The sequence below is a fragment of the Macrotis lagotis genome, chromosome 7 (genome assembly GCF_037893015.1).
Source record: "Macrotis lagotis isolate mMagLag1 chromosome 7, bilby.v1.9.chrom.fasta, whole genome shotgun sequence".
Lineage (NCBI taxonomy): Eukaryota > Metazoa > Chordata > Mammalia > Peramelemorphia > Peramelidae > Macrotis > Macrotis lagotis.
The window spans coordinates 120,267,674-120,281,740 of NC_133664.1; the positions used below are offsets into that span (position 1 = coordinate 120,267,674).

Here is a 14,067-nt window from a genome sequence, read left to right on the forward strand (position 1 = left end):
GGAGGGTTAATCTTGGCTTTTCAGGAGTGAATATTTTGTGGATTTTGGAGAATAGCTCTTTTACTCTCTTGGTTTTTGAGCTCCTGGATCAAATAAAAATGTCACCCTTTTGGAAGAAGATTCTAAGACTTCTGTTGCTGCAGTCTGAAAAAAGGATATGTAACACTCTGCAAGCTAGGATAGTAAGAAACTATTATTATTGTTAATTTTGATATCTTTTGTAACAAAGTTGTCATCAACTTTGGTTTTCATACATTTCAGGTTTTTGTAATTTTCATAAAATTGTTCCCTTGAGATCCTTTGAAGAAAATGTGTCACCCTTTTAATAAGCTAGGGTTTGAAGGGGAACCTCAAAAATGAAACCAGTCCATAGGATTGTAAAACTATATACTTAAGATAGTTTCACAATCCATTTTCAATTTCTTTCACTATTTTGACATATGTTCATATCTTAAAGACAGCAAATTATGAATTCAGTTGATAAGTTGTCCCTAAATTTCCCATCTTTTGTATCACCAAAAGATAAAAAGTTAACTCTTGGTTAAAACTAAATTTATCAGACATAATATACTAGAAAAAAGATTTTATGTTGTTAACTCCAAAGAATCTGATTGTAAGTTAAACTTGAAATTTTGACAGAATTACACTCAGCATTTTTATATTGGGAATTAGTAATAGTTTTATAGGATTCATTTATAACAATTCAAATATGCCATTTACCAGCAGTTTAGGTGATAAAGTGGATAGAGCACCAGCTCTGGAGTCAGGAGTTCCTATGTTCAAATATACCAATTACAGTTTTATATTTGAACATTTCAGTCTTCAGAAATGAATTGACAGCCTTCCTATTTATCAATACCAAAAGGAAGTACTTTCTTCTTTCAAAGAAAGGAAAGGGGTAGTTTGTAGATAATTGAGTGTGATAGTGTGACACTAGAAACTGAGCATTACTAGGAGCAAATGTCACCAAACTAGTTTGTTTATTTATTTTGAAAATGCTACTACATATAGGGAATGCTGCAACCCTGCCTGAATTTCTATAAGGCATTGACAGTGTGCTGTGATATACTTGTGATAAGGTTGAAAAGTATGAATACTGATCTAGTTAGGATGGATTCATAACTGTCTAACCATACCCAAAGAGTAATCAAATTATCAGTTATATTCCTAGAGGAAGAACTCCAGCAACATACAAGACTGCCTTTAGCTCCACTTATCAATGAAGACGAGAGCTAATACATTGGATAATAGAATCAATCTTGTGGTAAAATGAGGGCTAGATCAAGCTCAATATATATTATTAGTGAAAATGGTAGCTTTAAAAGCTAATGTGGGGGTGGCTAGATGGCATAGTGGATAAAGCACCGGCCCTGGAGTCAGGAGTACCTGGTCTCAAATCCGGTCTCAGACACTTAATAATTATCTAGCTGTGTGGCCTTGGGCAAGCCACTTAACCCCGTTTGCCTTGCAAAAACCTAAAAGAAAAAAGCTAATTTGATTTTAGGGTATATTTTCACTTTTAAATAGTTCTCTTTATAGAACACTTTACATCCAGCAGCCCTGTGAGGGACATTAAATGCAATTGTCACCCCAGTTTTATAGAAAAAGAGTAACTCAACACTCATAGTGTCCCTCAGGGTTGAAGCCTAGATTTGCCCTCAAGTTCCAAGACCAGTGTTCCTCTCTAGTAGCTTTTAGTGTTCAAAAAAAGGACAGTGCTTGTTCACTTTTACTTGGCATTGAGCAGATTAAACTTGGTATGTTTGGTTCTGGGCACCACAACCCAAGTTTTAGGTTAAGAACATTGTCTCTGATGTCCTGGAAGAAATGTGAACTGAAGTTGTAAACATGCTAAAATGTGTCAGATTTCAATGGGTGGTGATTGAAAATATTATTGTAAAACAGTGTATATAGTTTGTTTTATAATGTTTAAAACCAGAATACTAATAATGATTATTTCGTTTTTCTTTATGCCTTCTATCCAGGATTTTCAAAAAATTAGATCAGTGATAGATTTTGTTTACATAGACAGCAACATTCTGTCTTTGGCAAAAGTTTACAATAAGTAAAATGGAAAAACTGGCTAGATATGCTTGGAAAACAAAAGATGTTTTCTGTGGATATTAAGGTTATTATTATGTATATTATTGAATCATAATTTGATTTTGGATTTAACGTATGTATTTTTATTTCAGTTTCATTCTAAGGTTGACCAAGTTTTATCCTACACCTAACTCAGGAATCTGTTAACCTTTTAGTATTATTACTACCACTAAAAATCCCTGGGAAACAGTTCTGAGTTTGAACTTCTAAAGGAATGCCAGTGTAGTAATTGTACTTGAGTGCCTTGTTTTAAATGAAAAAAGTTTAGATTACATTTGTATGTTGTCTTTTTTCTAATTTCTAAAAATTAAAAACAATGTCCTAGATGTGTTGCTTGAATTTTGGTTATGGAATCAATCACTTCTATGTTCATTCTGTTAGTCTTTCCTTCTCCCCTAATTATTTATTATGTATGTGCATGCATTTATTTTATTTATTTTAGTTTTATTTAGTTTATTTAGTTTCATCTGACCTATAAATTCTATGTTGCTTGGCTAAATGGGGGGTATTCAACAAATCTAATGGTAGAAACTTCATTCATGATTGTATCACAACCACTATACCATTTACAAAAATCTTAGTTTCTTTCTCAGTCTCCCTGGCCCCCAACAAGATAATCTAATGCACTGCTTTAACATATCTTAAAAATGTAGAACCATAGAATTTTTTGAGATAGAAGGACTCTTGGCATGATTAGTTCCGCAACTGAGATGAACTACAGTTGAGAACAAGCAAGAGGGGTCAGATGACTAAGTAATACAGTAAATTGCCTAGTGGATCTGGGATTAGTATCAGGCTGTCGTTCTTTTTCCTTGAAAGTGAATGAATGGAACAGCATTTTTTTTTAAAACAATCCATATCAAGATTAAAAAGCAGTCCTTTAGCCTTTTATTCTGAACCTTCTCCAACCTACCATAAATCCTATGATCAGCCAAATGACATTAATGTTCCATTTTATTTTCTGACTTCAGTACTATTCCCTCTTTGTGATGCCATCTCACCATCCTATACACATTCTTACTTTATTTAGTCCCTTAGATGTATTTTTTTTTTTGTTTTTGAAAGGCTATGGGATTAAGTGACTTGCCCAAGGTCACAGCTAGTAAAGATCAAGTGTATGAGGTTGGATTTGAACTCTGGTCCTCCTGATTCCGGGGTCATTGCTCTCTCCACTGCACCATCCAGCTATGTGCCTGTGCCCACCCCACCCCCATGTATTTCAAATCTAGTGTACTCTGGAAATACCGACCACCCCCAACTAGAATTAATCTTCCTGCTACTGTAAGTATTTTCTATTTTCCTGTGCAGGTTGTTGTTAAGGAAAGGATATTTATTTTATGTAATTTATAGTTCAGTGCTTATAGGTTGATTGATAAAGTTGAATATTGTGGCTTCTACCAGGGACCCAAATATAAAACTATTATTTTTAACCACATTCACAGTCCTTAAATCCCTTCTGTTATCTCCTGCCCTCCATTAGATTCTTTTGGGAATAATCCACACTGTTAATTGGGCAAACAAAAATTGAAACATTATTTAAGTATATAAATTAATTGCTAAATTGTAGGAGCTGTACTAAATGTCAAAGTTATAAAAATGAAGGAACAAATGAGAGCAGTGGAATCGAGGAAGAATGTGCCCACTATTAGCCAATCATTTTACAAAGAAGGAGATAGATTTAGAACATGAAGTGAGCTGCCCAAGGTCATATCCCTAGTTAGTGGTAGATCTGGGACCAGAACTTAGATATGACTGCTAGTATCTAACCATATGGAAGTTATTAAACCTTGTCCACTACACAGCTGACCTATCTTCAGCCATCTGGAGAGCAGGTGAAGCAGTGGAAGAGACTTGGCCTGGGACAGGTTCATGAATAAAGAAACGAAATCCCTATTAGTCATGCTGCTTCCTCAGCTTCCTGGAGGAGCCTCAGGAGTGCAGGTGAGGCCTGGGAGTCCTTTAAAGCCCACTGGCTGACATTTGCAACAACCCCACACACACAGACTTTGTGGGTCCAGGTCTTGCTTCCTGCCTGCTTCCACAGGCCATGGAGCTGGGTGCAGAGGAAGAGTTACCCAAGAGTGGGTCAGAAGGACAGTGGCCTAGAACACCTAGGTTAAGTGGAGGATAAGCAGAACTCCCCTATAGGGAAGAATATGTGGAGGCAGAGCTGGAACTCCAGAGACTTCCTTTCAGATAAAGAGTAAGTTGGGAGGGGGTTGTTGAGCAATTGCTGCTGCCTGGCATTCTTAATTACCCCTGCCCTAAACCCATTTCTGCCTTCCCAGGCTGATTTTTGGAGCTTGAAGAACCCAGACTTTCCTCAATGGATAGAGCAAACCCAGCTTCTAGTCTGCATGGAGAGTGGTCCTTCAGTGGTTGCTAGATAATCTTGTGAGGAAGCTGGGATTGCTCAACTAGTCATTCAGCAGCAAGGTGGTATCTGCTTCTTAGTATGCTGTCCTGATTTGCCATAACTTGGGGTAGTCTTCCTCTTATGACTGGCTATGTACAGTGCTATAGAGCAGCTAGTGGTCCAGAGGATCGAGCAGGAGTTCACATCAGGAAGATTCATATCTTGAAGTTCAAACCTGGCCTCAGACACTAGTAGTTGTGTGACTCTAGGCCAGCCACTTACCTTGTTGGCCTCAGTTTCCTCATCTATAAAATGAGCTGAAGAAGGTTATGACAAACCTCCAGGATCCTTACCAAGGAAACTCAGCAGTTAAGGTATTTGCCAGTGCTCATCACATCACTAGCAAGCATCTTAAGTGGGATTTGAGTCCAGGTTTCCTTGGTTTCGGACCTAGTTTTCCATCTTGTCTGTCACAGCTAAATTGATATTTATCACTAAGTAAATTGATACTAATGACTAGAATCAGGTATGCCTTTCTCCTCAGGAAATAACAAAAATAAACCACCAGTCCCCTTTCTGTTCTACCTTCCTTCCTACCCCAAGCAGTTCAGTCTCTGAGCTCCAGCATAGTACAGGTAGCTGGGGTGGGTCTACTTTTGGTTTGGAAAATCAAAGTTTTAGGGGGACTGAAATGATATTCCTGGAAAATGTCAAGTCACTGAGATGAATGAATTTTGTAGATTGTAGCCCCTAATAAAATCTGGTTATCTGTCAGGGGCAGGTGGCACAATGGGAAAAGTGCTGGGCTCTGAGTTAGGAAATCTGAATTTAAGAACCAGCCAACAGTACTGGTACTGAGGCAAGCTTCAGAAACACCTTCAAGTGACCTTTAACTCAGGACATGAAACTAATGTGAGAATTTCTTAAAACCGAGTCAGTGGAGTGGAAGAGGAAGCTGTTGCTAAAGGACAGGCTGCATCCATTGCATCTGTGCTCCAGAAGCCTATGGGGAAGCCCCAGGGCCTGCTCAAAGGAATGATAGAGGCATGGGGCATCCCTAACTCCCTCCCTTTATTTACCAGACCACAGACCAGGCACTGGCTCAAGTGCAAGGTTTCAGAATTTATAATATAACAGGGTTCTTGGAATACTTACACTAACATATTATTGCTTTTGTTAGTTACTGAGAGTCATAAGAAGCCAGGTGGGGGAGCACAAGACCTGAGTTCAACTCCATCTCAGACCCTAGCAATGGTACCATGGGCAAATCACGGAACTTGTTTGCTTCATTTTTTCCTCAACTGGAGATGATAAGTATCTTCTGTGCAGGGTTGCTGTGAAGATCAGATGAGATATTTTATAGGTTTGTAATCAGGGCTTGGCAACATAGTACACATTATAGAAGTGTTTATTGGTTCCCTCCCTTAAGAGTGATATAAATAAAATGCAATTGGATTCATATTCACCAATCTGATATCTCTTGAGAGTTGTTTTAATTTTCATTTCTCTAATCAGTGATTTTGACATTTTTCGTATGATTATGAATAATTTTGATTTCTTCATCTGAAAACTGCCTGTTCATATTCTTTGACCATTTATCAATTCAGGAATTATTTGCATTCTTATAAATTTGACTTGGTTTTCTCTACATTTTTGAAAAAAGGAGCTCTTATTATGAGAAATACTTGGCTATAAGAAAATAAACTTTCTGCTTTCCTTCTAATCTTGGTTACATTGACTTTGTGCAATACCTTTTAAATTTAATGTAATCAAAATTACCCATTTTAGATCTGAATGCTCTCTATCTCTTGATTGGTCAGAATTTTGATAGATAAAATTTACCATACTTCCCCATTTGCTTATGAAAAGGCTTTGTTTGTCTAAATCACTACCCATTTTGACTTTATCTTAGTATATGGTATAAGATGTTGGTCTTTATCTAGTTTCTGCCATAGTGTTTTCCAGTTTTCCCAGCAGTTTTTGACCAAATATTGAGTTCTTGACCCAAAAACTTGGGTTTATCAAATACTAAATTACTAAAGTCATTTACTTCTTTATATTGTGTACCTAATCTATTCCACTGATCTGCCACTCTGTTTCTTAGCCAATAACAAACAGTTTTAATGACTGTCACTTTATAAAACAGCTTGAGTTCTGATACAGATAGGTCTCCTTCCCTCACATTAATCATTAATCCTGATGATATTCTTGATCTTTTGTTCTTCCAGATGAATCATTTTTTTATCTAGCTCTATAAAATATTTTTTGGTAGTTTGATATGGCACTGGAAAAGTTAATTTAGGTAGAATTGTCATTTTTATTATATTGACTTGGCCTGTCTAAGACCAATCAATATTTTTCTAGTTGTTTAGACCTGACTATATTTGTGTGAAAAGTGTGTTGTAATTGTGTTTATAACGTTCCTAGGTTTGTCTTGACAAGTAGACTCTCAAGAATTTTATACTGTCTACAGTTATTTTAAATGAAATTTCTCTCCTGCTGCTGGGCTTTATCAGTAATGTATAGAAATGCTGTTGATTTGTGAGGGTTTATTCTATGTCTTCAACTTTGCTAAAGTTGTTAATTATTTCAAGTAATTTTTTAAGTTGATTTTTTAAAATTCTCTACTTATACTATCATATCATCTGCAAAGAGTAAGAGTTTTGTTGTATTTGTACTTTTTTGGAGCAAGAAAAGATCAGAATTTTAATTTTCTGTGCATTCTTCCTACATTTTCTGCTTAGTTTTCTGCATAGTCTGCTTTTCCCAAAAATAATGAGTGACACGTGGAAAATTTCACAGAGTTTTGCAGTGTAACCCCAGTGAGTAACAGGACTCCAGGATTCCTTCTGCTTCTTGGAGCTTGCAAGCTCACTTCACTTCATCTTTTTTTGTGAATTGATTGATGGGGCTGGCCACCTATGGAGGCTACAAAGATGATAAAGACAATTATTGCCATCAAAGAGTTTATCATCTAATACTCTACATGTGCAAGGCTGTGGGGTGATGGTAATATCATGTCCGATCAATTTAAGTTTTCTACTTGATTCAGGGGCGGCTAGGTGGCGCAGTGGATAAAGCACAAGCCCTGAAGTCAGGAGTACCTGGGTTCAAATCGGGTCTCAGACACTTAATAATTACCTAGCTGCGTGGCCTTGGGCAAGCCACTTAACCCTGCCTGCCTTGCAAAAACCTAAAAAAAAAAAAGTTTTCTACTTAATTCAATAGTTCTATTCATTAGACTCTATTTTACATTTTCCCCATGATAGACACTGAAATAGACACAAGTTCAGGTGACTTGTAGTCTCTGACCGTGTGGAGCCTATATCCTCATAAGAGGAATAGGTAGGACACTCAAAAAAATCTTGGCGTCTTCTGAGAAGAAGATAACTGAGAAGACCATTCCCTTCCTACATTGCATGTAGCTATGAGATTTGGAACAAATGCTAACTCTCTTAGCTTTCTAATAACTCCTATAATTCCTTACCAAAATCCTCTAGTTCCTTAAATTTGGGGTTCTTCTACCTCCCTTACCTTATCAGGAAGGGTTTTGTTGGGAGGACATCAGTGATACCTTGACTTGTCTGCATTAGTGCAGGGGGCCACATCCTCTTGTTTCTACCCAGTCGCTTAGGTTGTATATAAAGGCACAGCATAGTATGGTTGCTCAGTAAATCCTAAAATATCATAGGGACATGAAGTAAGCAAGGCTAATGCTGACTTTTCCCTAACTTTTTCTTACTTAGTGTGGCCTGAGATTTCTCCATTAAACATTTTCTGACTTGCAAACTTCCCAATGAAGTTTGGGCAATACAAACAGTGATAACACATCCCAGCTCCCACTGAAACCCTAGATCCCACCATGTACACAGATAACAATGGTACTTGATCCAGGGTTCACCAACCCCCTAAGATGTATATAAATAGATTTCAGAGTCCACTTATTTGGATAGTGAAAAAATAATTTTTATTTTCACTAACTGAGGTGAGCTCCTCTAATAGCAAGAAGGAAATGTAGCATTTCCTTCAGTTATGATTTTTAAAAAATTAATCTAAGAAGAGGCTTTACCATAGGCTTCACTAGTATGAGAAAGGAATCCACAACACAAAAAAAAAAAAGTTATAAGAACCCCTAATCTAGAATCTGGAAAAGAAAAAAAGCAGATGCTACACAAGCAATTCAAGACCCATGGTAACAATAACTGACTCAGAAAGAATGGTAGAACATTAAGAATTTTAATGCTAGAAGGGACCTGAGAGATTACCTCAGGCCAAACATCTCATTCTACCGATGGAGAAATAGACCCAGAAAGGGTGAGTAGCTTGCTCAAGGCAACAGGAAGTTTTGTGGCAGAGTTGGGACAAGAGCCATTTCCTGACTCCCAATCCAGTCTATGAAACCAAAAGTTCTGAGGTAATAATTAATAAGGGTAATTTTTTCCTGATTAAGCTTAATTTAGGGAAAATGGATTCTATGGGGAAAAAGTTAACAGATATTACCTTAATAAAATTAATAATCTTCCAAAAGTAGAGGTACAGAGCCACAAGTGCATTGCAAAATGACCAAAGTATTTGTTTTATCTGACTACAAACTTCTAAGAATGCTTTTACTAAGTGTGGTAGTCAAGAGCAGGAGGGAAAAGAGAAAAAATTATCTTATTTTTTCTTTTTTTTTTCTCTTTTGAATTTATTTATTTTTGAACTCTAATTTTCCCCCTAATCTCCCTTCCCTCCCCCCACCCCCACAGAAGGCAGCCTGTTAGTCTTTACATTGTTTCCGTGGTATACATTGATCTAAGTTGAATGTTAAGGAAGAAAAATAAAGCAACAAGAGATAGCAAAATTACATAATAAGATTGATTTGGGTTTTTTTTTCAGTTAAAGGTAATAGTCTTCGGTCTTTTTTTAAACTCCATAATTCTTTCTCTATCACAGCCCACAACTGTCCTGATTGTTGCACTGATGGAATGACCGAGTCCATTAAGGTTGACCATCACCTCCATGTTGCTGTTAGGGTGTACAATTTTCTGGCTCTGCTCATCTTAGCATCAGTTCATGCATATCCCTCCAAGCTTCTCTAAATTCCCATCCCTCCTAATTTCTAATAGAACAATAGTGTTCCATAATGTATATATACCACAATTTGTTTAGCCATTCCCCAATTGAAGGACATTCATTTAATTTCCAAAAAGTTATATCCTATTTATTAAAATTAACTTACTTTGAGATGGTTACTAAAAAGAAAAAAAATCCCCAAACTTCATGTTATTTATTCTTTTTTTTAAATTTTTGCAAGGCAATGGGGTTAAGTAGCTTGCCCAAGGCCACACAGCTAGGTAATTTTTAAGTGTCTGAGGCCAAGATGGCAACAAGAGAGGATCTTCTCTTAGGTGCTCTCTCATAAAACTTATAAAATAAAGACTCTAAATTTTCAAGGGACAGAACCTACAGGGACCCAGTGAAGCAGTTCTCCTACTCAAGGTAACCTGGAAAAGAGCAGAAAGGCTCTGCTCCCTGGGGTTGGAGGGGCTGCCCGCCAGAGGGGTGGCCTGCCAGAACAAAAGAACTTCAGCCTCCCGGAGGCAGTCCCAGGGTGCTGGGAGCCCCAGCTCACAGCAGTAGGGGAGTTTCCTGATCTACACCCCAGGGAGCACTAGGAACAACTTGGGGGAACAGCAGGGGACCTCTGCCAGAGTGAGCATGTGAAGCCCAGCCCTCAGGGCACACAGCAAGCAGTGTGGCCACTGCATTCCAGATCCAGGAAACAAACAGGAGGAGCTGGTAAGCAGGAGCCCCCAGGGCATGAGCCCATTAAACCTAGGTAGGGAGAGACTGCCAAGCTCTGTCCTCTGCCCCTAGAACAGGACACTGGGGTTCTAACTACATTCAGATCCTGATCACAACCTAGGCCCCCCCATAGAACAACAGGGCCCTCCCCCACCTCAGCCCCGTGGCAGAGGGGGGCAATTATGGTCATTCACAGATCAGGAGGAAAGACAGAGCTGCACACACTGAGATCCTTGTGGGGGTGTTCCAAAAGCTCAGGAAGCACCCCAAAACAAGCTTAGGCTGGGAAAATGAGCAAGCAGAGAAAAAACAGGAACACCATTGAGAAATATTTTGCCTGTGAGCCCAAGAAGGATCAAAACACTCAGTCTGAAGATGAGGAAGCACAAGCTCCTGCATCTAAAGACTCCAAGAAAAACAGAAATTGGGCTCAGGCTATGACAGAGCTCAAAAAAAACTTTGAAAATCAAATGAGGGAGTTGGAAGAAAAACTGGGAAAAGAACAGAGAGATGCAGGAAAAAAACATGAAAATGAAGTCAGCATCTTAGTCAAGGAAATCCAAAAAAATGCTAAAGAAAATAGCATGCTAAAAACCAGCTTAGGTCAAATGGATAAAACAGTTCAAAAAGTTACTGAGGAGAAGAATGCTTTAAAAAGCAAAAATGGCCAGATGGAAAAAGAGAGAAGAAAGCTCTCTGAGGAAAACAAATCCTTCAGACAAAGAATAGAACTCAGGGAGATTGATGAATTTGCCAGAAATCAGGACTCAATACTTCAAAACCAAAAGAATGAAAAATTAGAAGAAAATGTGAAACATTTCAATGAAAAAACAACTGATATAGAAAACAGATTTAGGAAAGATAATTTTAAAATTATTGGAATACCTGAAAGTCATGATCAGGAAAAGAGCCTTGACATAATTTTCAAAGAATTACTACAGGAAAATTGCCCTGGTATTCTAGAAGTAGAGGGCAAAATAGAAATGGAGAGAATCCACCAATCTCCACAAGAAAGAGATCCCAAAAAACCAACCCCTAGGAATATTATAGCCAAGTTCCAGAACTCCCTAGTCAAAGAGAAAATATTACAAGCAGCTGGAAGGACATAATTCAAAAACCATGGAGCTTCGATCAGGATCTCACAGGACTTAGCAGCAACTACATTAAAAGCTCATAGGGCTTGGAATATAATATACCGGAAGGCAAAAGAGCTTGAAATGCAACCGAGAATCAAATACCCAACAAAACAATGTCCTCTTCCATGGAAAAAGATGGACTTTAGGGGTGGCTAGGTGGTAAAGTGGATAAAGCACTGGCCCTGGAGTCAGGAGTACCTAGGTTCAAATCCAGTCTCAGACACTTATTACCTAGCTGTGTGGCCTTGGGCAAGCCACTTAACCTCATTGCCTTGCAAAAACCTAAAAAAAAAAAGATGGACTTTCAATGAACCAGGGGAATTTCAAATGTTCCTGTTGGAATGGCCAGAGCAGAACAGAAGGTTTGATCTTCAAATACAGGACTCAGGTGAAGCATAGAGAGTGGAGGAGAAGGGGAAAATATGAGGGACTTAATGATGATGAAATACATGTATTCCTGTATAGAAAAATAACACTGATAATACTCATATGAACCTTATCAATTAACAGAGCAGGTAGAAGGAGATTTTATAGATGAAGCACAGGAGAAAGCTGAATTTGAAAATAAAATATGGTGTAAAAATGGAGTCAATAGAAAAAAGGAAATGTAATGGGAGAAAGAAAAAAGAGGGGGAATAGGCCAAGATATTTCATATAATAAGATTACAATGAGCTATTGCAATGATGTGGAAGTGGGGAGGCAAGGGGGAATGAGGGAATCTTTGCTCTCATCAGAGGTGGCTAGGAGAGGAAACAGCATATATACTCAATGGGGTATAGGCATCTGGAGTAAGAAGGAGGGGAGAGCAGGGGGAAGGGGCGGGGGATGTAAGTGATGGAGGAGAGGATGGATCATGGGGGCAGAGTGGTCAGATATAAACACATTTTCTTTTTTACTTCTTGCAAGGGGCTGGGATTGGATGGCCTGGCCAGGTGGATTCTGGGCCTAAGGGGTGGTATGGGGGCTCAGGGCCAGAGATCTGTCTGCTGAGCCACTCAGCTACCCTACAGCAGAATTAGAGTGAAAGGAGAGAGAAAATATAGTACATGGTAGTGGAGAAATACAAAAGGAGGGAGTTGCGATCTGCAATGGCAACGGTGGAAAAATATGGAAGTAACTCATGACGGACTTATAAAGAATGTGATCCACCCGCGACAGAGTTGGTGGTGTTGGAATACAGACTGAGGCACATTTTTAATTATTATTTTTGGGGGGTGCAGGGCAAATGTGGCTGGGTGGCCTGCCTGGGGCCACATAGCAGGGTGATTATTGGGTGTCTGAGGCCGGATTTGGACCTGGGTGCTCCTGGCTCAAGGGCCAGTGCTCTGTCTGCCACCCAACCACCCCTACTATTATTACTATTTTATTATATTTTGGGTATTTTTTTCTTTTTTTGGTTTTTGCAGGACAATGGAGTTGGGGTGGCTTGCATGTCACACAGCTGGGTGATTGTTGGGTGTACAGGGCCAGATATGGGCTCGGGTACTCCTGGCTTCAGGGCTGGTGCTCCGTCCACTGCCCCACCTGGCCATACCTACAATTATTACTATTATTTTTTTATTTTTTTCTCTCCCCTTTACTTTATCACTCAAGCGAGTCTATATTTTTTTGGGGGTGGGGATATTTTGTTTACCCTTAAGAATATTTTATTAATGTAATGTAAAAAACATTATTTGTACAAAATGAGAATAAATAAATATTAAATTAAATAAAAATTAAAAAATAAAATAAAAAAGAAGAATAAAAAAAAGAATGAAGAGGGCAGCTAGGTGGCTCAGTGGATAGAGCACCGGCCCTGGAGTCAGGAGTACCTGGGTTCAAATCTGGCCTCAGACACTTAATAATTACCTAGCTGTGTGGCCTTGGGCAAGCCACTTAACCCCATTTGCCTTGCAAAAACATAAAAAAATAAAAAATAAAAAAAGAAGGAAGGCTAACAAGCTTTTATTTAGTGGTAGGGAGAAGATGAAGCAATTCTAATGCTTCTCACATTTCAAGTAACTAGTAATGAAGCAAGTAATGATGTCATCTGTCAATTAAAATTTCATTATTCAATAGAGCAAAGCATACTATGTTCACTTTTAAAAATTTCTTTTATGTTTTTCCTTTCTTATGTGTTTCCTTTCCCCCTAATTCTAATTCCTCTTTCACAACATGACTAATATAGAAATACATGTATATGTAAAACTTTTACCAGACTGTTCGCCGCCATGGGGATAGTGGTAGAAAAATGTGGAACTCATTAATTTGCAGATGAATGAATTTTAAAAACTACCATTGCATGTAATTGGAAAAATAAAATAAAATTTCAATTGGAAAAAAATTTCACATAATTAAAATTATCCATTTTGAAAAAACAAACCATTATTTGATAACAATTGCTGTGATAAGTCCTGGGTATGAAGACAAAAAGAAAGCAGGGAGCATACATGCTAATGAAAGGGAATAACTCCTTGGGTCTGGCCAGCAGTAGAAAAAGCAGCACAAAGAATTCCTATGACGACATCACAAGACTGGGGAAGGGGATGTTGGTATTCTAACCCCCAGTACCACTCATTCAAGCTGAAGCCTAAAGCAAAATTGTTTGCCCCCTACCTCTTAGCTTTTGAGGACACCAAAATAATGTGATCCTTGACTGTTTGCACTGAAGAATTCCCTCCTCTGTGGGTAGCCCACTAGAGTCT

At 38.3% G+C, this 14,067-nt stretch overlaps 1 protein-coding gene across 4 annotated transcripts in view; it reads left to right on the forward strand.

Annotated features, from left to right (window-relative positions):
- TMEM209 (transmembrane protein 209) overlaps positions 1 to 10,613 on the forward strand; it is a 32,159-nt gene extending 21,546 nt beyond the window's left edge. For all 4 annotated transcript variants that reach the window (XM_074193695.1, XM_074193696.1, XM_074193693.1 and 1 more), the window contains exon 16: positions 2 to 10,613. The gene's annotated coding sequence lies outside the window, so the exon portion shown is untranslated. The remainder of the gene's footprint in view (position 1) is intronic.
- The last annotated feature ends 3,454 nt before the right edge of the window (positions 10,614 to 14,067 follow it).